The sequence below is a fragment of the Globicephala melas genome, chromosome 13, assembly GCF_963455315.2.
Source record: "Globicephala melas chromosome 13, mGloMel1.2, whole genome shotgun sequence".
Classification (NCBI taxonomy): Eukaryota; Metazoa; Chordata; class Mammalia; order Artiodactyla; family Delphinidae; genus Globicephala; species Globicephala melas.
Genome location: NC_083326.1, coordinates 53,230,143 through 53,254,062, shown reverse-complemented (window position 1 = coordinate 53,254,062; position 23,920 = coordinate 53,230,143).

Here is a 23,920-nt window from a genome sequence, read left to right as displayed (position 1 = left end):
CCGAACCCTAACCCTAACCCTTCCCCGAAGCCTGACCCTCACCCGTCCCCTAATCCTAACCCGTACGCTAACACTAACCCGCGCCCTCACACGTACGCTCCCCCTAAAGCGTTGTCATACCCTCACCTGGACCCTAAACCGTCCCCGTCCCCTAACCCTAACCCTAGCCCGAACCCTAACCGTAACCCTTCCCCGAAGCCTGACCCTCACCCGTCCCCTAATCCTAACCCGAACGCTAACACTAACCCGCGCCTTCACACGTACGCTCCCCCTAAAGCGCTGTCGGACCCTCACCTGGACCCTAAACCGTCCCCGTCCCCTAACCCTAACCCTAGCCCGAACCCTAACCATAACACTTCCCCGAAGCCTGACCCTCACCCGTCCCCTAATCCTAATCCGTACGCTAACACTAACCCGCGCCCTCACACGTACGCTCCCCCTAAAGTGTTGTCGTACCCTCACCTGGACCCTAAACCGTCCCCGTCCCCTAACCCTAACCCTAGCCCGAACCCTAACCGTAACCCTTCCCCGAAGCCTGACCCTCACCCGTCCCCTAATCCTAACACGTACGCTAACACTAACCCGCGCCCTCACACGTACGCTCCCCCTAAAGTGTTGTCGTACCCTCACCTGGACCCTAAACCGTCCCCGTCCCCTAACCCTAACCCTAGCCCGAACCCTAACCCTAACCCTTCCCCGAAGCCTGACCCTGACCCGTCCCCTAATCCTAACCCGTACGCTAACACTAACCCGCGCCCTCACACGTACGCTCCCCCTAAAGCGTTGTCGGACCCTCACCTGGACCCTAAACCGTCCCCGTCCCCTAACCCTAACCCTAGCCCGAACCCTAACCATAACACTTCCCCGAAGCCTGACCCTCACCCGTCCCCTAATCCTAACCCGTACGCTAACACTAACCCGCGCCCTCACACGTACGCTCCCCCTAAAGGGTTGTCGTACCCTCACCTGGACCCTAAACCGTCCCCGTCCCCTAACCCTAACCCTAGCCCGAACCCTAACCCTAACCCTTCCCCGAAGCCTGACCCTCACCCGTCCCCTAATCCTAACCCGTACGCTAACACTAACCCGCGCCCTCACACGTACGCTCCCCCTAAAGCGTTGTCGGACCCTCACCTGGACCCTAAACCGTCCCCGTCCCCTAACCCTAACCCTAGCCCGAACCCTAACCATAACCCTTCCCCGAAGCCTGACCCTCACCCGTCCCCTAATCCTAACCCGTACGCTAACACTAACCCGCGCCCTCACACGTACGCTCCCCCTAAAGTGTTGTCGTACCCTCACCTGGACCCTAAACCCTCCCCGTCCCCTAACCCTAACCCTAGCCCGAACCCTAACCGTAACCCTTCCCCGAAGCCTGACCCTCACCCGTCCCCTAATCCTAACACATACGCTAACACTAACCCGCGCCCTCACACGTACGCTCCCCCTAAAGTGTTGTCGTACCCTCACCTGGACCCTAAACCGTCCCCGTCCCCTAACCCTAACCCTAGCCCGAACCCTAACCGTAACCCTTCCCCGAAGCCTGACCCTCACCAGTCCCCTAATCCTAACCCGTACGCTAACACTAACCCGCGCCCTCACACGTACGCTCCCCCTAAAGCGTTGTCGTACCCTCACCTGGACCCTAAACCGTCCCCGTCCCCTAACCCTAACCCTAGCCCGAACCCTAACCCTAACCCTTCCCCGAAGCCTGACCCTCACCCGTCCCCTAATCCTAACCCGTACGCTAACACTAACCCGCGCCCTCACACGTACTCTCCCCCTAAAGCGTTGTCGTACCCTCACCTGGACCCTAAACCGTCCCCGTCCCCTAACCCTAACCCTAGCCCGAACCCTAACCGTAACCCTTCCCCGAAGCCTTACCCTCACCCATCCCCTAATCCTAAACCGTACGCTAACACTAACCCGCGCTTTCACACGTACGCTCCCCCTAAAGCGTTGTCGGACCCTCACCTGGACCCTAAACCGTCCCCGTCCCCTAAACCTAACCCTAGCCCGAACCCTAACCCTAACACTTCCCCGAAGCCTGACCCTCACCCGTCCCCTAATCCTAACCCGTACGCTAACACTAACCCGCGCCCTCACACGTACGCTCCCCCTAAAGTGTTGTCGTACCCTCACCTGGACCCTAAACCGTCCCCGTCACCTAACCCTAACCCTAGCCCGAACCCTAAACGTAACCCTTCCCCGAAGCCTGACCCTCACCCGTCCCCTAATCCTAACCCGTACGCTAACACTAACCCGCGCCCTCACACGTACGCTCCCCCTAAAGTGTTGTCGTACCCTCACCTGGACCCTAAACCGTCCCCGTCTGCTAACCCTAACCCTAGCCCGAACCCTAACCCTAACCCTTCCCCGAAGCCTGACCCTCACCCGTCCCCTAATCCTAACCCGTACGCTAACACTAACCCGCGCCCTCACACGTACGCTCCCCCTAAAGCGTTGTCATACCCTCACCTGGACCCTAAACCGTCCCCGTCCCCTAACCCTAACCCTAGCCCGAACCCTAACCGTAACCCTTCCCCGAAGCCTGACCCTCACCCGTCCCCTAATCCTAACCCGAACGCTAACACTAACCCGCGCCCTCACACGTACGCTCCCCCTAAAGTGTTGTCGTACCCTCACCTGGACCCTAAACCGTCCCCGTTCCCTAACACTAACCCTAGCCCGAACCGTAACCGTAACCCTTCCCCGAAGCCTGACCCTCACCCGTCCCCTAATCCTAACCCGTACGCTAACACTAACCCGCGCCCTCACACGTACGCTCCCCCTAAAGTGTTGTCGTACCCTCACCTGGACCCTAAACCGTCCCCGTCCCCTAACCCTAACCATAGCCCGAACCCTAACCGTAACCCTTCCCCGAAGCCTGACCCTCACCCGTCCCCTAATCCTAACCCGTACGCTAACACTAACCCGCACCCTCACACGTACGCTCCCCCTAAAGTGTTGTCGTACCCTCACCTGGACCCTAAACCGTCCCCGTTCCCTAACACTAACCCTAGCCCGAACCGTAACCGTAACCCTTCCCCGAAGCCTGACCCTCACCCGTCCCCTAATCCTAACCCGTACGCTAACACTAACCCGCTCCCTCACACGTACGCTCCCCCTAAAGCGTTGCCGGACCCTCACCTGGACCCTAAACCGTCCCCGTCCCCTAACCCTAACCCTAGCCCGAACCCTAACCCTAATCCTTCCCCGAAGCCTGACCCTCACCCGTCCCCTAATCCTAACCCGTACGCTAACACTAACCCGCGCCCTCACACGTACGCTCCCCCTAAAGTGTTGTCGTACCCTCACCTGGACCCTAAACCGTCCCCATCCCCTAACCCTAACCCTAGCCCGAACCCTAACCGTAACCCTTCCCCGAAGCCTGACCCTCACCCGTCCCCTAATCCTAACCCGTACGCTAACACTAACCCACGCCCTCACACGTACGCTCCCCCTAAAATGTTGTCGTACCCTCACCTGGACCCTAAACCGTCCCCGTCCCCTAACCCTAACCTTCGCCCGAACCCTAACCCTAACCCTTCCCCGTAGCCTGACCCTCACCCGTCCCCTAATCCTAACCCGTACGCTAACACTAACCCGCGCCCTCACACGTACACTCCCCCTAAAGCGTTGTCGGACCCTCACCTGGACCCTAAACCGTCCCCGTCCCCTAACCCTAACCCTAGCCCGAACCCTAACCCTAATCCTTCCCCGAAGCCTGACCCTCACCCGTCCCCTAATCCTAACCTGTACGCTAACACTCACCCGCGCCCTCACACGTACGCTCCCCCTAAAGTGTTGTCGTACCCTCACCTGGACCCTAAACCGTCCCCGTCCCCTAACCCTAACCCTAGCCCGAACCCTAACCGTAACCCTTCCCCGAAGCCTGACCCACACCCGTCCCCTAATCCTAACCCGTACACTAACACTAACCCGCGCCCTCACACGTACGCTCCCCCTAAAGTGTTGTCGTACCCTCACCTGGACCCTAAACCGTCCCCGTCCCCTAACCCTAACCCTAGCCCGAACCCTAATCGTAACCCTTCCCCGAAGCCTGACCCTCACCAGTCCCCTAATCCTAACCCGTACGCTAACACTAACCCGCGCCCTCACACGTACGCTCCCCCTAAAGCGTTGTCGTACCCTCACCTGGACCCTAAACCGTCCCCGTCCCCTAACCCTAACCCTAGCCCGAACCCTAACCGTAACCCTTCCCCGAAGCCTGACCCTCACCCGTCCCCTAATCCTAACCCGTACGCTAACACTAACCCGCGCCCTCACGCGTACGCTCCCCCTAAAGTGTTGTCGTACCCTCACCTGGACCCTAAACCGTCCCCGTCCCCTAACCCTAACCCTAGCCCGATCCCTAACCGTAACCCTTCCCCGAATCCTGACCCTCACCCGTCCCCTAATCCTAACCCGTACGCTAACACTAACCCGCACCCTGACACGTACGCTCCCCCTAAAGCGTTGTCGGACCCTCACCTGGACCCTAAACCGTCCCCGTCCCCTAACCCTAACCCTAGCCCGAACCCTAACCGTAACACTTCCCCGAAGCCTGACCCTCACCAGTCCCCTAATCCTAACCCGTACGCTAACACTAACGCGCGCCCTCACACGTACGCTCCCCCTAAAGCGTTGTCGTACCCTCACCTGGACCCTAAACCGTCCCCGTCCCCTAACCCTAACCCTAGCCCGAACCCTAACCGTAACCCTTCCCCAAAGCCTGACCCTCACCCGTCCCCTAATCCTAACCCGTACGCTAACACTAAACCGCGCCCTCACACGTACGCTCCCCCTAAAGCGTTGTCGGACCCTCACCTGGACCCTCAACCGTCCCCGTCCCCTAACCCTAACCCTAGCCCGAACCCTAACCGTAATCCTTCCCCGAAGCCTGACCCTCACCCATCCCCTAATCCTAACCCGTACGCTAACACTAACCCACACCCTCACACGTACGCTCCCCCTAAAGCGTTGTCGGACCCTCACCTGGACCCTAAACGTCCCCGTCCCCTAACCCTAACCCTAGCCCGAACCCTAACCCTAACCCTTCCCCGAAGCCTGACCCTCAACCGTCCCCTAATCCTAACCCGTACGCTAACACTAACCCGCACCCTCACACGTACGCTCCCCCTAAAGGGTTGTCGTACCCTCACCTGGACCCTAAACAGTCCCCGTCCCCTAACCCTAACCCTAGCCCGAACCCTAACCCTAACCCTTCCCCGAAGCCTGACCCTCACCCGTCCCCTAATCCTAATCCGTACGCTAACACTAACCCGCGCCCTCACACGTACGCTCCCCCTAAAGCGTTGTCGGACCCTCACCTGGACCCTAAACCGTCCCCGTCCCCTAAACCTAACCCTAGCCCGAACCATAACCGTAACCCTTCCCCGAAGCCTGACCCTCACCCGTCCCCTAATCCTAACCCGTACGCTAACACTAACTCGCGCCCTCACACGTACGCTCCCCCTAAAGCGTTGTCGTACCCTCACCTGGACCCTAAACCGTCCCCGTCCCCTAACCCTAACCCTAGCCCGAACCCTAACCCTAACACTTCCCCGAAGCCTGACCCTCACCCGTCCCCTAATCCTAACCCGTACGCTAACACTAACCCGCGCCCTCACACGTACGCTCCTCCTAAAGCGTTGTCGGACCCTCACCTGGACCCTAAACCGTCCCTGTCCCCTAACCCTAACCCTAGCCCGAACCCTAACCCTAACACTTCCCCGAAGCCTGACCCTCACCCGTCCCCTAATCCTAACCCGTACGCTGACACTAACCCGCGCCCTCACACGTACGCTCCCCCTAAATTGTTGTCGTACCCTCAGCTGGACCCTAAACCGTCCCCGTCCCCTAACCCTAACCCTAGCCCGAACCCTAACCGTAACCCTTCTCCGAAGCCTGACCCTCACCCGTCCCCTAATCCTAACACGTACGCTAACACTAACCCGCGCCCTCACACGTACGCTCCCCCTAAAGTGTTGTCGTACCCTCACCTGGACCCTAAACCGTCCCCGTCCCCTAACCCTAACCCTAGCCCGAACCCTAACCCTAACCCTTCCCCGAAGCCTGACCCTCACCCGTCCCCTAATCCTAACCCGTACGCTAACACTAACCCGCGCCCTCACACGTACGCTCCTCCTAAAGCGTTGTCGGACCCTCACCTGGACCCTAAACCGTCCCCGTCCCCTAACCCTAACCCTAGCCCGAACCCTAACCGTAACCCTTCCCCGAAGCCTGACCCTCACCCGTCCCCTAATCCTAACACGTACGCTAACACTAACCCGCGCCCTCACACGTACGCTCCCCCTAAAGTGTTGTCGTACCCTCACCTGGACCCTAAACCGTCCCCGTCCCCTAACCCTAACCCTAGCCCGAACCCTAACCCTAACCCTTCCCCGAAGCCTGACCCTGACCCGTCCCCTAATCCTAACCCGTACGCTAACACTAACCCGCGCCCTCACACGTACGCTCCCCCTAAAGCGTTGTCGGACCCTCACCTGGACCCTAAACCGTCCCCGTCCCCTAACCCTAACCCTAGCCCGAACCCTAACCATAACACTTCCCCGAAGCCTGACCCTCACCCGTCCCCTAATCCTAACCCGTACGCTAACACTAACCCGCGCCCTCACACGTACGCTCCCCCTAAAGGGTTGTCGTACCCTCACCTGGACCCTAAACCGTCCCCGTCCCCTAACCCTAACCCTAGCCCGAACCCTAACCCTAACCCTTCCCCGAAGCCTGACCCTCACCCGTCCCCTAATCCTAACCCGTACGCTAACACTAACCCGCGCCCTCACACGTACGCTCCCCCTAAAGCGTTGTCGGACCCTCACCTGGACCCTAAACCGTCCCCGTCCCCTAACCCTAACCCTAGCCCGAACCCTAACCATAACCCTTCCCCGAAGCCTGACCCTCACCCGTCCCCTAATCCTAACCCGTACGCTAACACTAACCCGCGCCCTCACACGTACGCTCCCCCTAAAGTGTTGTCGTACCCTCACCTGGACCCTAAACCCTCCCCGTCCCCTAACCCTAACCCTAGCCCGAACCCTAACCGTAACCCTTCCCCGAAGCCTGACCCTCACCCGTCCCCTAATCCTAACACATACGCTAACACTAACCCGCGCCCTCACACGTACGCTCCCCCTAAAGTGTTGTCGTACCCTCACCTGGACCCTAAACCGTCCCCGTCCCCTAACCCTAACCCTAGCCCGAACCCTAACCGTAACCCTTCCCCGAAGCCTGACCCTCACCAGTCCCCTAATCCTAACCCGTACGCTAACACTAACCCGCGCCCTCACACGTACGCTCCCCCTAAAGCGTTGTCGTACCCTCACCTGGACCCTAAACCGTCCCCGTCCCCTAACCCTAACCCTAGCCCGAACCCTAACCCTAACCCTTCCCCGAAGCCTGACCCTCACCCGTCCCCTAATCCTAACCCGTACGCTAACACTAACCCGCGCCCTCACACGTACTCTCCCCCTAAAGCGTTGTCGTACCCTCACCTGGACCCTAAACCGTCCCCGTCCCCTAACCCTAACCCTAGCCCGAACCCTAACCGTAACCCTTCCCCGAAGCCTTACCCTCACCCATCCCCTAATCCTAAACCGTACGCTAACACTAACCCGCGCTTTCACACGTACGCTCCCCCTAAAGCGTTGTCGGACCCTCACCTGGACCCTAAACCGTCCCCGTCCCCTAAACCTAACCCTAGCCCGAACCCTAACCCTAACACTTCCCCGAAGCCTGACCCTCACCCGTCCCCTAATCCTAACCCGTACGCTAACACTAACCCGCGCCCTCACACGTACGCTCCCCCTAAAGTGTTGTCGTACCCTCACCTGGACCCTAAACCGTCCCCGTCACCTAACCCTAACCCTAGCCCGAACCCTAACCGTAACCCTTCCCCGAAGCCTGACCCTCACCCGTCCCCTAATCCTAACCCGTACGCTAACACTAACCCGCGCCCTCACACGTACGCTCCCCCTAAAGTGTTGTCGTACCCTCACCTGGACCCTAAGCCGTCCCCGTCTGCTAACCCTAACCCTAGCCCGAACCCTAACCCTAACCCTTCCCCGAAGCCTGACCCTCACCCGTCCCCTAATCCTAACCCGTACGCTAACACTAACCCGCGCCCTCACACGTACGCTCCCCCTAAAGCGTTGTCATACCCTCACCTGGACCCTAAACCGTCCCCGTCCCCTAACCCTAACCCTAGCCCGAACCCTAACCGTAACCCTTCCCCGAAGCCTGACCCTCACCCGTCCCCTAATCCTAACCCGAACGCTAACACTAACCCGCGCCCTCACACGTACGCTCCCCCTAAAGTGTTGTCGTACCCTCACCTGGACCCTAAACCGTCCCCGTTCCCTAACACTAACCCTAGCCCGAACCGTAACCGTAACCCTTCCCCGAAGCCTGACCCTCACCCGTCCCCTAATCCTAACCCGTACGCTAACACTAACCCGCGCCCTCACACGTACGCTCCCCCTAAAGTGTTGTCGTACCCTCACCTGGACCCTAAACCGTCCCCGTCCCCTAACCCTAACCATAGCCCGAACCCTAACCGTAACCCTTCCCCGAAGCCTGACCCTCACCCGTCCCCTAATCCTAACCCGTACGCTAACACTAACCCGCACCCTCACACGTACGCTCCCCCTAAAGTGTTGTCGTACCCTCACCTGGACCCTAAACCGTCCCCGTTCCCTAACACTAACCCTAGCCCGAACCGTAACCGTAACCCTTCCCCGAAGCCTGACCCTCACCCGTCCCCTAATCCTAACCCGTACGCTAACACTAACCCGCACCCTCACACGTACGCTCCCCCTAAAGCGTTGCCGGACCCTCACCTGGACCCTAAACCGTCCCCGTCCCCTAACCCTAACCCTAGCCCGAACCCTAACCCTAATCCTTCCCCGAAGCCTGACCCTCACCCGTCCCCTAATCCTAACCCGTACGCTAACACTAACCCGCGCCCTCACACGTACGCTCCCCCTAAAGTGTTGTCGTACCCTCACCTGGACCCTAAACCGTCCCCATCCCCTAACCCTAACCCTAGCCCGAACCCTAACCGTAACCCTTCCCCGAAGCCTGACCCTCACCCGTCCCCTAATCCTAACCCGTACGCTAACACTAACCCACGCCCTCACACGTACGCTCCCCCTAAAATGTTGTCGTACCCTCACCTGGACCCTAAACCGTCCCCGTCCCCTAACCCTAACGTTCGCCCGAACCCTAACCCTAACCCTTCCCCGAAGCCTGACCCTCACCCGTCCCCTAATCCTAACCCGTACGCTAACACTAACCCGCGCCCTCACACGTACACTCCCCCTAAAGCGTTGTCGGACCCTCACCTGGACCCTAAACCGTCCCCGTCCCCTAACCCTAACCCTAGCCCGAACCCTAACCCTAATCCTTCCCCGAAGCCTGACCCTCACCCGTCCCCTAATCCTAACCTGTACGCTAACACTCACCCGCGCCCTCACACGTACGCTCCCCCTAAAGTGTTGTCGTACCCTCACCTGGACCCTAAACCGTCCCCGTCCCCTAACCCTAACCCTAGCCCGAACCCTAACCGTAACCCTTCCCCGAAGCCTGACCCACACCCGTCCCCTAATCCTAACCCGTACACTAACACTAACCCGCGCCCTCACACGTACGCTCCCCCTAAAGTGTTGTCGTACCCTCACCTGGACCCTAAACCGTCCCCGTCCCCTAACCCTAACCCTAGCCCGAACCCTAATCGTAACCCTTCCCCGAAGCCTGACCCTCACCAGTCCCCTAATCCTAACCCGTACGCTAACACTAACCCGCGCCCTCACACGTACGCTCCCCCTAAAGCGTTGTCGTACCCTCACCTGGACCCTAAACCGTCCCCGTCCCCTAACCCTAACCCTAGCCCGAACCCTAACCGTAACCCTTCCCCGAAGCCTGACCCTCACCCGTCCCCTAATCCTAACCCGTACGCTAACACTAACCCGCGCCCTCACGCGTACGCTCCCCCTAAAGTGTTGTCGTACCCTCACCTGGACCCTAAACCGTCCCCGTCCCCTAACCCTAACCCTAGCCCGATCCCTAACCGTAACCCTTCCCCGAATCCTGACCCTCACCCGTCCCCTAATCCTAACCCGTACGCTAACACTAACCCGCACCCTGACACGTACGCTCCCCCTAAAGCGTTGTCGGACCCTCACCTGGACCCTAAACCGTCCCCGTCCCCTAACCCTAACCCTAGCCCGAACCCTAACCGTAACACTTCCCCGAAGCCTGACCCTCACCAGTCCCCTAATCCTAACCCGTACGCTAACACTAACGCGCGCCCTCACACGTACGCTCCCCCTAAAGCGTTGTCGTACCCTCACCTGGACCCTAAACCGTCCCCGTCCCCTAACCCTAACCCTAGCCCGAACCCTAACCGTAACCCTTCCCCAAAGCCTGACCCTCACCCGTCCCCTAATCCTAACCCGTACGCTAACACTAAACCGCGCCCTCACACGTACGCTCCCCCTAAAGCGTTGTCGGACCCTCACCTGGACCCTCAACCGTCCCCGTCCCCTAACCCTAACCCTAGCCCGAACCCTAACCGTAATCCTTCCCCGAAGCCTGACCCTCACCCATCCCCTAATCCTAACCCGTACGCTAACACTAACCCACACCCTCACACGTACGCTCCCCCTAAAGCGTTGTCGGACCCTCACCTGGACCCTAAACGTCCCCGTCCCCTAACCCTAACCCTAGCCCGAACCCTAACCCTAACCCTTCCCCGAAGCCTGACCCTCAACCGTCCCCTAATCCTAACCCGTACGCTAACACTAACCCGCACCCTCACACGTACGCTCCCCCTAAAGGGTTGTCGTACCCTCACCTGGACCCTAAACAGTCCCCGTCCCCTAACCCTAACCCTAGCCCGAACCCTAACCCTAACCCTTCCCCGAAGCCTGACCCTCACCCGTCCCCTAATCCTAATCCGTACGCTAACACTAACCCGCGCCCTCACACGTACGCTCCCCCTAAAGCGTTGTCGGACCCTCACCTGGACCCTAAACCGTCCCCGTCCCCTAAACCTAACCCTAGCCCGAACCATAACCGTAACCCTTCCCCGAAGCCTGACCCTCACCCGTCCCCTAATCCTAACCCGTACGCTAACACTAACTCGCGCCCTCACACGTACGCTCCCCCTAAAGCGTTGTCGTACCCTCACCTGGACCCTAAACCGTCCCCGTCCCCTAACCCTAACCCTAGCCCGAACCCTAACCCTAACACTTCCCCGAAGCCTGACCCTCACCCGTCCCCTAATCCTAACCCGTACGCTAACACTAACCCGCGCCCTCACACGTACGCTCCTCCTAAAGCGTTGTCGGACCCTCACCTGGACCCTAAACCGTCCCTGTCCCCTAACCCTAACCCTAGCCCGAACCCTAACCCTAACACTTCCCCGAAGCCTGACCCTCACCCGTCCCCTAATCCTAACCCGTACGCTGACACTAACCCGCGCCCTCACACGTACGCTCCCCCTAAATTGTTGTCGTACCCTCAGCTGGACCCTAAACCGTCCCCGTCCCCTAACCCTAACCCTAGCCCGAACCCTAACCGTAACCCTTCTCCGAAGCCTGACCCTCACCCGTCCCCTAATCCTAACACGTACGCTAACACTAACCCGCGCCCTCACACGTACGCTCCCCCTAAAGTGTTGTCGTACCCTCACCTGGACCCTAAACCGTCCCCGTCCCCTAACCCTAACCCTAGCCCGAACCCTAACCCTAACCCTTCCCCGAAGCCTGACCCTCACCCGTCCCCTAATCCTAACCCGTACGCTAACACTAACCCGCGCCCTCACACGTACGCTCCTCCTAAAGCGTTGTCGGACCCTCACCTGGACCCTAAACCGTCCCTGTCCCCTAACCCTAACCCTAGCCCGAACCCTAACCCTAACACTTCCCCGAAGCCTGACCCTCACCCGTCCCCTAATCCTAACCCGTACGCTGACACTAACCCGCGCCCTCACACGTACGCTCCCCCTAAATTGTTGTCGTACCCTCAGCTGGACCCTAAACCGTCCCCGTCCCCTAACCCTAACCCTAGCCCGAACCCTAACCGTAACCCTTCTCCGAAGCCTGACCCTCACCCGTCCCCTAATCCTAACACGTACGCTAACACTAACCCGCGCCCTCACACGTACGCTCCCCCTAAAGTGTTGTCGTACCCTCACCTGGACCCTAAACCGTCCCCGTCTGCTAACCCTAACCCTAGCCCGAACCCTAACCCTAACCCTTCCCCGAAGCCTGACCCTCACCCGTCCCCTAATCCTAACCCGTACGCTAACACTAACCCGCGCCCTCACACGTACGCTCCCCCTAAAGTTTTGTCGTACCCTCACCTGGACCCTAAACCGTCCCCGTCCCCTAACCCTAACCCTAGCCCGAACCCTAACCGTAACCCTTCCCCGAAGCCTGACCCTCACCAGTCCCCTAATCCTAACCCGTACGCTAACACTACCCCGTGCCCTCACACGTACGCTCCCCCTAAAGCGTTGTCGTACCCTCACCTGGACCCTAAACCGTCCCCGTCCCCTAACCCTAACCCTAGCCCGAACCCTAACCGTAACCCTTCCCCAAAGCCTGACCCTCACCCGTCCCCTAATCCTAACCCGTACGCTAACACTAAACCGCGCCCTCACACGTACGCTCCCCCTAAAGCGTTGTCGGACCCTCACCTGGACCCTAAACCGTTCCCGTCCCCTAACCCTAACCCTAGCCCGAACCCTAACCGTAACCCTTCCCCGAAGCCTGACCCTCACCCATCCCCTAATCCTAACCCGTACGCTAACACTAACCCACACCCTCACACGTACGCTCCCCCTAAAGCGTTGTCGGACCCTCACCTGGACCCTAAACGTCCCCGTCCCCTAACCCTAACCCTAGCCCGAACCCTAACCCTAACCCTTCCCCGAAGCCTGACCCTCAACCGTCCCCTAATCCTAACCCGTACGCTAACACTAACCCGCACCCTCACACGTACGCTCCCCCTAAAGGGTTGTCGTACCCTCACCTGGACCCTAAACAGTCCCCGTACCCTAACCCTAACCCTAGCCCGAACCCTAACCCTAACCCTTCCCCGAAGCCTGACCCTCACCCGTCCCCTAATCCTAATCCGTACGCTAACACTAACCCGCGCCCTCACACGTACGCTCCCCCTAAAGCGTTGTCGGACCCTCACCTGGACCCTAAACCGTCCCCGTCCCCTAAACCTAACCCTAGCCCGAACCATAACCGTAACCCTTCCCCGAAGCCTGACCCTCACCCGTCCCCTAATCCTAACCCGTACGCTAACACTAACTCGCGCCCTCACACGTACACTCCCCCTAAAGCGTTGTCGTACCCTCACCTGGACCCTAAACCGTCCCCGTCCCCTAACCCTAACCCTAGCCCGAACCCTAACCCTAACACTTCCCCGAAGCCTGACCCTCACCCGTCCCCTAATCCTAACCCGTACGCTAACACTAACCCGCGCCCTCACACGTACGCTCCTCCTAAAGCGTTGTCGGACCCTCACCTGGACCCTAAACCGTCCCTGTCCCCTAACCCTAACCCTAGCCCGAACCCTAACCCTAACACTTCCCCGAAGCCTGACCCTCACCCGTCCCCTAATCCTAACCCGTACGCTGACACTAACCCGCGCCCTCACACGTACGCTCCCCCTAAATTGTTGTCGTACCCTCACCTGGACCCTAAACCGTCCCCGTCCCCTAACCCTAACCCTAGCCCGAACCCGAACCGTAACCGTTCACCGAAGCGTGACCCTCACCCGTCCCCTAATCCTAACACGTACGCTAACACTAACCCGCGCCCTCACACGTACGCTCCCCCTAAAGTGTTGTCGTACCCTCACCTGGACCCTAAACCGTCCCCGTCCCCTAACCCTAACCCTAGCCCGAACCCTAACCCTAACCCTTCCCCGAAGCCTGACCCTCACCCGTCCCCTAATCCTAACCCGTACGCTAACACTAACCCGCGCCCTCACACGTACGCTCCCCCTAAAGTTTTGTCGTACCCTCACCTGGACCCTAAACCGTCCCCGTCCCCTAACCCTAACCCTAGCCCGAACCCTAACCGTAACCCTTCCCCGAAGCCTGACCCTCACCCGTCCCCTAATCCTAACACGTACGCTAACACTAACCCGTGCCCTCACACGTACGCTCCCCCTAAAGTGTTGTCGTACCCTCACCTGGACCCTAAACCGTCCCCGTCCCCTAACCCTAACCCTAGCCCGAACCCTAACCGTAACCCTTCCCCGAAGCCTGACCCTCACCAGTCCCCTAATCCTAACCCGTACGCTAACACTAACCCGCGCCCTCACACGTACGCTCCCCCTAAAGCGTTGTCGTACCCTCACCTGGACCCTAAACCGTCCCCGTCCCCTAACCCTAACCCTAGCCCGAACCCTAACCCTAACCCTTCCCCGAAGCCTGACCCTCACCCGTCCCCTAATCCTAACCCGTACGCTAACACTAACCCGCGCCCTCACACGTACTCTCCCCCTAAAGTGTTGTCGTACCCTCACCTGGACCCTAAACCGTCCCCGTCCCCTAACCCTAACCCTAGCCCGAACCCTAACCGTAACCCTTCCCCGAAGCCTGACCCTCACCCATCCCCTAATCCTAAACCATACGCTAACACTAACCCGCGCCTTCACACGTACGCTCCCCCTAAAGCGTTTTCGGACCCTCACCTGGACCCTAAACCGTCCCCGTCCCCTAACCCTAACCCTAGCCCGAACCCTAACCCTAACCCTTCCCCGAAGCCTGACCCTCACCCGTCCCCTAATCCTAACCCGTACGCTAACACTAACCCGCGCCCTCACACGTACGCTCCCCCTAAAGTGTTGTCGTACCCTCACCTGGACCCTAAACCGTCCCCGTCCCCTAACCCTAACCCTAGCCCGAACCCTAACCGTAACCCTTCCCCGAAGCCTGACCCTCACCCGTCCCCTAATCCTAACCCGTACGCTAACACTAACCCGCGCCCTCACACGTACGCTCCCCCTAAAGTGTTGTCGTACCCTCACCTGGACCCTAAACCGTCCCCATCCCCTAACCCTAACCCTAGCCCGAACCCTAACCCTAACCCTTCCCCGAAGCCTGACCCTCACCCGTCCCCTAATCCTAACCCGTACGCTAACACTAACCCGCGCCCTCAGACGTACGCTCCCCCTAAAGTGTTGTCATACACTCACCTGGACCCTAAACCGTCCCCGTCCCCTAACCCTAAACCTAGCCCGAACCCTAACCGTAACCCTTCCCCGAAGCCTGACCCTCACCCGTCCCCTAATCCTAACCCGTACGCTAACACTAACCCGCGCCCTCACACGTACGCTCCCCCTAAAGTGTTGTCGTACCCTCACCTGGACCCTAAACCATCCCCGTACCCTAACCCTAACCCTAGCCCGAACCCTAATCGTAACCCTTCCCCGAAGCCTGACCCTCACCAGTCCCCTAATCCTAACCCGTACGCTAACACTAACCCGCTCCCTCACACGTACGCTCCCCCTAAAGCGTTGTCGGACCCTCACCTGGACCCTAAACCGTCCCCGTCCCCTAACCCTAACCCTAGCCTGAACCCTAAACGTAACCCTTCCCCGAAGCCTGACCTTCACCCGTCCCCTAATCCTAACCCGTACGCTAACACTAACCCGCGCCCTCACACGTACGCTCCCCCTAAAGCGTTGTCGGACCCTCACCTGGACCCTAAACCGTCCCCGTCCCCTAACCCTAACACTAGCCCGAACCCTAACCCTAATCCTTCCCCGAAGCCTGACCCTCACCCGTCCCCTAATCCTAACCCGTACGCTAACACTAACCCGCGCCCTCACACATACGCTCCCCCTAAAGTGTTGTCGTACCCTCACCTGGACCCTAAACCGTCCCCGTCCCCTAACCCTAACCCTAGCCCGAACCCTAACCGTAACCCTTCCCCGAAGCCTGACCCTCACCCGTCCCCTAATCCTAACCCGTACGCTAACACTAACCCGCGCCCTCACACGTACGCTCCCCCTAAATTGTTGTCGTACCCTCACCTGGACCCTAAACCGTCCCCGTCCCCTAACCTTAACCCTAGCCCGAACCCTAATCGTAACACTTCCCCGAAGCCTGACCCTCACCCGTCCCCTAATCCTAACCCGTACGCTAACACTAACCCGCACCCTCACACGTACGCTCCCCCTAAAGTGTTGTCGTACCCTCACCTGGACCCTAAACCGTCCCCGTCCCCTAACACTAACCCTAGCCGGAACCGTAACCGTAACCCTTCCCCGAAGCCTGACCCTCACCCGTCCCCTAATCCTAACCCGTACGCTAACACTAACCCGCACCCTCACACGTACGCTCCCCCTAAAGTGTTGTCGGACCCTCACCTGGACCCTAAACCGTCCCCGTCCCCTAACCCTAACCCTAGCCCGAACCCTAACCGTAACCCTTCCCCGAAGCCTGACCCTCACCCGTCCCCTAATCCTAACCCGTACGCTAACACTAACCCGCGCCCTCACACGTACGCTCCCCCTAAAATGTTGTCGTACCCTCACCTGGACCCTAAACCGTCCCCGTCCCCTAACCCTAACCTTAGCCCGAACCCTAACCCTAACCCTTCCCCGAAGCCTGACCCTCACCCGTCCCCTAATCCTAACCCGTACGCTAACACTAACCCGCGCCCTCACACGTACGCTCCCCCTAAAGCGTTGTCGGACCCTCACCTGGACCCTAAACCGTCCCCGTCCCCTAACCCTAACCCTAGCCCGAACCCTAACCCTAATCCTTCCCCGAAGCCTGACCCTCACCCGTCCCCTAATCCTAACCTGTACGCTAACACTCACCCGCGCCCTCACACGTAGGCTCCCCCTAAAGTGTTGTCGTACGCTCACCTGGACCCTAAACCGTCCCCGTCCCCTAACCCTAACCCTAGCCCGAACCCTAACCGTAACCCTTCCCCGAAGCCTGACCCTCACCCGTCCCCTAATCCTAACCCGTACGCTAACACTAACCCGTGCCCTCACACGTACGCTCCCCCTAAAGCGTTGTCGTACCGTCACCTGGACCCTAAACCGTCCCCGTCCCCTAACCCTAACCCTAGCCCGAACCCTAACCGTAACCCTTCCCCAAAGCCTGACCCTCACCCGTCCCCTAATCCTAACCCGTACGCTAACACTAACCCGCGCCCTCACACGTACGCTCCCCCTAAAGCGTTGTTGGACCCTCACCTGGACCCTAAACCGTCCCCGTCCCCTAACCCTAACCCTAGCCCGAACCCTAACCGTAACCCTTCCCCGAAGCCTGACCCTCACCCATCCCCTAATCCTAACCCGTACGCTAACACTAACCCACGCCCTCACACGTACGCTCTCCCTAAAGCGTTGTCGGACCCTCACTTGGACCCTAAACGTCCCCGTCCCCTAACCCTAACCCTAGCCCGAACCCTAACCCTAACCCTTCCCCGAAGCCTGACCCTCAACCGTCCCCTAATACTAACCCGTACGCTAACACTAACCCGCACCCTCACACGTACGCTCCCCCTAAAGGGTTGTCGTACCCTCACCTGGACCCTAAACAGTCCCCGTCCCCTAACCCTAACCCTAGCCCGAACCCTAACCCTAACCCTTCCCCGAAGCCTGACGCTCACCCGTCCCCTAATCCTAACCCGTACGCTAACACTAACCCGCGCCCTCACACGTACGCTCCCCCTAAAGCGTTGTCGGACCCTCACCTGGACCCTAAACCGTCCCCGTCCCCTAAACCTAACCCTAGCCCGAACCATAACCGTAACCCTTCCCCGAAGCCTGACCCTCACCCGTCCCCTAATCCTAACCCGTACGCTAACACTAACTCGCGCCCTCACACGTACGCTCCCCCTAAAGCGTTGTCGAACCCTCACCTTGACCCTAAACCGTCCCCGTCCCCTAACCCTAACCCTAGCCCGAACCCTAACCCTAACACTTCCCCGAAGCCTGACACTCACCCGTCTCCTAATCCTAACCCGTACGCTAACACTAACCCGCGCCCTCACACGTACGCTCCTCCTAAAGCGTTGTCGGACCCTCACCTGGACCCTAAACCGTCCCTGTCCCCTAACCCTAACCCTAGCCCGAACCCTAACCCTAACACTTCCCCGAAGCCTGACCCTCACCCGTCCCCTAATCCTAACCCGTACGCTAACACTAACCCGCGCCCTCACACGTACGCTCCCCCTAAAGTGTTGTCGTACCCTCACCTGGACCCTAAACCGTCCCCGTCCCCTAACCCTAACCCTAGCCCGAACCCTAACCGTAACCCTTCCCCGAAGCCTGACCCTCACCCGTGCCCTAATCCTAACCCGTACGCTAACACTAACCCGCGCCCTCACACGTACGCTCCCCCTAAAGCATTGTCGGACACTCACCTGGACCCTAAACCGTCCCCGTCCCCTAACCCTAACCCTAGCCCGAACCCTAACCGTAACTCTTCCCCGAAGCCTGACCCTCACCCGTCCCCTAATCCTAACACGTACGCTAACACTAACCCGCGCCCTCACACGTACGCTCCCCCTAAAGCGTTGTCGGACCCTCACCTGGACCCTAAACCGTCCCCGTCCCCGTCCCCTAACCCTAGCCCGAACCCTAACCCTAACCCTTCCCCGAAGCCTGACCCTCACCCGTCCCCTAATCCTAACCCGTACGCTAACACTAACCCGCGCCCTCACACGTACGCTCACCCTAAAGCGTTGTCATACCCTCACCTGGACCCTAAACCGTCCCCGTCCCCTAACCCTAACCCTAGCCCGAACCCTAACCCTAACCCTTCCCAGAAGCCTGACCCTCACCCGTCCCCTAATCCTAACCCGTACGCTAACACTAACCCGCGCCCTCACACGTACGCTCCCCCTAAAGTGTTGTCGTACCCTCACCTGGACCCTAAACCGTCCCGGTCCCCTAACCCTAACCCTAGCCCGAACCCTAACCCTAACCCTTCCCTGAAGCCTGACCCTCACCCGTCCCCTAATCCTAACCCGTACGCTAACACTAACCCGCGCCCTCACACGTACGCTCCCCCTAAAGCGTTGTCGGACCCTCACCTGGACCCTAAACCGTCCCCGTCCCCTAACACTAACCCTAGCCCGAACCCTAACCCTAATCCTTCCCCGAAGCCTGACCCTCACCCGTCCCCTAATCCTAACCCGTACGCTAACACTAACCCGCGCCCTCACACGTACGCTACCCCTAAAGTGTTGTCGTACCCTCACCTGGACCCTAAACCGTCCCCGTCCCCTAAGCCTAACCGTAGCCCGAACCCTAATCGTAACCCTTCCCCGAAGCCTGACCCTCACCAGTCCCCTAATCCTAATGCGTACGCTAACACTAACCCGCGCCCTCACACGTACGCTCCCCCTAAAGCGTTGTCGTACCCTCACCTGGACCCTAAACCGTCCCCGTCCCCTAACCCTAACCCTAGCCCGAACCCTAACCGTAACCCTTCCCCGAAGCCTGACCCTCACACGTCCCCTAATCCTAACCCGTACGCTAACACTAACCCGCGCCCTCACACGTACGCTCCTCCTAAAGCGTGTTGGACCCTCACCTGGACCCTAAACCGTCCCCGGCCCCTAACCCTAACCCTAGCCCGAACCCTAACCCTAATCCTTCCCCGAAGCCTGACCCTCACCCGTCCCCTAATCCTAACCCGTACGCTAACACTAACCCGCGCCCTCACACGTACGCTCCCCCTAAAGTGTTGTCGGACCCTCACCTGGACCCTAAACCGTCCCCGTCCCCTAACCCTAACCCTAGCCCGAACCCTAACCGTAACCCTTCCCCGAAGCCTGACCCTCACCCGTCCCCTAATCCTAACCCGTACGCTAACACTAACCCGCGCCCTCACACGTACGCTCCCCCTAAAGTGTTGTCGTACCCTCACCTGGATCCTAAACCGTCCCCGTCCCCTAACACTAACCCTAGCCGGAACCGTAACCGTAACCCTTCCCCGAAGCCTGACCCTCACCCGTCCCCTAATCCTAACCCGTACGCTAACACTAACCCGCACCCTCACACGTACGCTCCCCCTAAAGTGTTGTCGGACCCTCACCTGGACCCTAAACCGTCCCCGTCCCCTAACCCTAACCCTAGCCCGAACCCTAACCGTAACCCTTCCCCGAAGCCTGACCCTCACCCGTCCCCTAATCCTAACCCGTACGCTAACACTAACCCGCGCCCTCACACGTACGCTCCCCCTAAAATGTTGTCGTACCCTCACCTGGACCCTAAACCGTCCCCGTCCCCTAACCCTAACCTTAGCCCGAACCCTAACCCTAACCCTTCCCCGAAGCCTGACCCTCACCCGTCCCCTAATCCTAACCCGTACGCTAACACTAACCCGCGCCCTCACACGTACGCTCCCCCTAAAGCGTTGTCGGACCCTCACCTGGACCCTAAACCGTCCCCGTCCCCTAACCCTAACCCTAGCCCGAACCCTAACCCTAATCCTTCCCCGAAGCCTGACCCTCACCCGTCCCCTAATCCTAACCTGTACGCTAACACTCACCCGCGCCCTCACACGTAGGCTCCCCCTAAAGTGTTGTCGTACGCTCACCTGGACCCTAAACCGTCCCCGTCCCCTAACCCTTACCCTAGCCCGAACCCTAACCGTAACCCTTCCCCGAAGCCTGACCCTCACCCGTCCCCTAATCCTAACCCGTACGCTAACACTAACCCGTGCCCTCACACGTACGCTCCCCCTAAAGCGTTGTCGTACCGTCACCTGGACCCTAAACCGTCCCCGTCCCCTAACCCTAACCCTAGCCCGAACCCTAACCGTAACCCTTCCCCAAAGCCTGACCCTCACCCGTCCCCTAATCCTAACCCGTACGCTAACACTAACCCGCGCCCTCACACGTACGCTCCCCCTAAAGCGTTGTTGGACCCTCACCTGGACCCTAAACCGTCCCCGTCCCCTAACCCTAACCCTAGCCCGAACCCTAACCGTAACCCTTCCCCGAAGCCTGACCCTCACCCATCCCCTAATCCTAACCCGTACGCTAACACTAACCCACGCCCTCACACGTACGCTCTCCCTAAAGCGTTGTCGGACCCTCACTTGGACCCTAAACGTCCCCGTCCCCTAACCCTAACCCTAGCCCGAACCCTAACCCTAACCCTTCCCCGAAGCCTGACCCTCAACCGTCCCCTAATACTAACCCGTACGCTAACACTAACCCGCACCCTCACACGTACGCTCCCCCTAAAGGGTTGTCGTACCCTCACCTGGACCCTAAACAGTCCCCGTCCCCTAACCCTAACCCTAGCCCGAACCCTAACCCTAACCCTTCCCCGAAGCCTGACGCTCACCCGTCCCCTAATCCTAACCCGTACGCTAACACTAACCCGCGCCCTCACACGTACGCTCCCCCTAAAGCGTTGTCGGACCCTCACCTGGACCCTAAACCGTCCCCGTCCCCTAAACCTAACCCTAGCCCGAACCATAACCGTAACCCTTCCCCGAAGCCTGACCCTCACCCGTCCCCTAATCCTAACCCGTACGCTAACACTAACTCGCGCCCTCACACGTACGCTCCCCCTAAAGCGTTGTCGAACCCTCACCTTGACCCTAAACCGTCCCCGTCCCCTAACCCTAACCCTAGCCCGAACCCTAACCCTAACCCTTCCCCGAAGCCTGACACTCACCCGTCTCCTAATCCTAACCCGTACGCTAACACTAACCCGCGCCCTCACACGTACGCTCCTCCTAAAGCGTTGTCGGACCCTCACCTGGACCCTAAACCGTCCCTGTCCCCTAACCCTAACCCTAGCCCGAACCCTAACCCTAACACTTCCCCGAAGCCTGACCCTCACCCGTCCCCTAATCCTAACCCGTACGCTAACACTAACCCGCGCCCTCACACGTACGCTCCCCCTAAAGTGTTGTCGTACCCTCACCTGGACCCTAAACCGTCCCCGTCCCCTAACCCTAACCCTAGCCCGAACCCTAACCGTAACCCTTCCCCGAAGCCTGACCCTCACCCGTGCCCTAATCCTAACCCGTACGCTAACACTAACCCGCGCCCTCACACGTACGCTCCCCCTAAAGCATTGTCGGACACTCACCTGGACCCTAAACCGTCCCCGTCCCCTAACCCTAACCCTAGCCCGAACCCTAACCGTAACTCTTCCCCGAAGCCTGACCCTCACCCGTCCCCTAATCCTAACACGTACGCTAACACTAACCCGCGCCCTCACACGTACGCTCCCCCTAAAGCGTTGTCGGACCCTCACCTGGACCCTAAACAGTCCCCGTCCCCGTCCCCTAACCCTAGCCCGAACCCTAACCCTAACCCTTCCCCGAAGCCTGACCCTCACCCGTCCCCTAATCCTAACCCGTACGCTAACACTAACCCGCGCCCTCACACGTACGCTCACCCTAAAGCGTTGTCATACCCTCACCTGGACCCTAAACCGTCCCCGTCCCCTAACCCTAACCCTAGCCCGAACCCTAACCCTAACCCTTCCCAGAAGCCTGACCCTCACCCGTCCCCTAATCCTAACCCGTACGCTAACACTAACCCGCGCCCTCACACGTACGCTCCCCCTAAAGTGTTGTCGTACCCTCACCTGGACCCTAAACCGTCCCGGTCCCCTAACCCTAACCCTAGCCCGAACCCTAACCCTAACCCTTCCCTGAAGCCTGACCCTCACCCGTCCCCTAATCCTAACCCGTACGCTAACACTAACCCGCGCCCTCACACGTACGCTCCCCCTAAAGCGTTGTCGGACCCTCACCTGGACCCTAAACCGTCCCCGTCCCCTAACACTAACCCTAGCCCGAACCCTAACCCTAATCCTTCCCCGAAGCCTGACCCTCACCCGTCCCCTAATCCTAACCCGTACGCTAACACTAACCCGCGCCCTCACACGTACGCTACCCCTAAAGTGTTGTCGTACCCTCACCTGGACCCTAAACCGTCCCCGTCCCCTAAGCCTAACCGTAGCCCGAACCCTAATCGTAACCCTTCCCCGAAGCCTGACCCTCACCAGTCCCCTAATCCTAATGCGTACGCTAACACTAACCCGCGCCCTCACACGTACGCTCCCCCTAAAGCGTTGTCGTACCCTCACCTGGACCCTAAACCGTCCCCGTCACCTAACCCTAACCCTAGCCCGAACCCTAACCGTAACCCTTCCCCGAAGCCTGACCCTCACCCGTCCCCTAATCCTAACCCGTACGCTAACACTAACCCGCGCCCTCACACGTACGCTCCCCCTAAAGTGTTGTCGTACCCTCACCTGGACCCTAAACCGTCCCCGTCTCCTAACCCTAACCCTAGCCCGAACCCTAACCCTAACCCTTCCCCGAAGCCTGACCCTCACCCGTCCCCTAATCCTAACCCGTACGCTAACACTAACCCGCGCCCTCACACGTACGCTCCCCCTAAAGCGTTGTCATACCCTCACCTGGACCCTAAACCGTCCCCGTCCCCTAACCCTAACCCTAGCCCGAACCCTAACCGTAACCCTTCCCCGAAGCCTGACCCTCACCCGTCCCCTAATCCTAACCCGTACGCTGACACTAACCCGCGCCCTCACACGTACGCTCCCCCTAGAGCATTGTCGTACCCTCACCTGGACCCTAAACCGTCCCCGTCCCCTAACCCTAACCCTAGCCCGAACCCTAACCCTACCCCTTCCCCGAAGCCTGACCCTCAGCCGTCCCCTAATCCTAACCCGTACGCTGACACTAACCCGCGCCCTCACACGTACGCTCCCCCTAGAGCGTTGTCGTACCCTCACCTGGACCCTAAACCGTCCCCGTCCCCTAACCCTAACCCTAGCCCGAACCCTAACCCTACCCCTTCCCCGAAGCCTGACCCTCAGCCGTCCCCTAATCCTAACCCGTACGCTG